An 833-nucleotide genomic window follows, 5' to 3' on the forward strand; every position below is an offset into this window, starting at 1 on the left:
CCCTCTATCAGATAAAGCATTTGCAAATGTCTTCTCCCATTCTGAATGTTGCCTTTTAGCTTTGTTGATTGTTTTCTTTGAGGTGCAGAAGCTTTTTATCTCCATGACATGTAAGTGGTTCATTTTTGCTCAAGAATTTACTGGAAGCATTACATTCTACATTTTACTGGAAAGTCTGGTAAGTGCAAGAAGACATTACAGAAAATAAGTTTAAAGAGCTTTGAAAGTGAAATAAAACTCATCATTTTTAGATAACATAGTTGTATCTGCAAAACAAAAAGAAATAGTATGAATCAATGAATTTCAAATGTTACTATTTCAAAAACAACATAAAAAAGTTATGTCAACATACGAGCAACAACTAGTAATTTAAGATTTTTCTTTTTAACTTGTAGCAAGAATTACTATCAAACTCCACTCATTGGACTGAGACCCTTGTGGTATTAGCAAAGACTTGCCTGTCATGTATTACACTGCCTACACTCATGAGTTCATTGCCTATCTAACAGCCTCAACTCCACGTTTTAACAATTACAGTAGTAACTGAATTTTTATACTTATAATTCTTCTAGAGACTACTCCATCTAACAACAACAGAATACATATCTGTCTCAAGATGACATAGCACATTTACCAAGATAAACCACATTCTGGGCCATAAAACACACTTCAACAAATTTAAAAGAATAGAAACCATATCATGTCTGCTTTCAGACCACAATAGATAAAATTAAAAATACAAATATAATTTAAGATCTTCACCTACATGGAGATTAAACAATATCTTTTTAAAGAATACATAGGTCAACAAAAAAAAATCTCAAGACATATTT

General features: G+C 31.0%; 1 non-coding gene across 1 annotated transcript; it reads right to left on the reverse strand.

Moving 5' to 3' along the window:
• Positions 1 to 387: 387 nt before the first annotated feature.
• Positions 388 to 535, reverse strand: LOC112923550 (small nucleolar RNA SNORA62/SNORA6 family). Its single transcript, XR_003235699.2, has one exon. It is a non-coding gene; the product is annotated as a small nucleolar RNA SNORA62/SNORA6 family (small nucleolar RNA).
• Between the last annotated feature and the right edge of the window lie 298 nt (positions 536 to 833).

The sequence above is a fragment of the Vulpes vulpes genome, chromosome 14 (genome assembly GCF_048418805.1).
Source record: "Vulpes vulpes isolate BD-2025 chromosome 14, VulVul3, whole genome shotgun sequence".
Classification (NCBI taxonomy): domain Eukaryota; kingdom Metazoa; phylum Chordata; class Mammalia; order Carnivora; family Canidae; genus Vulpes; species Vulpes vulpes.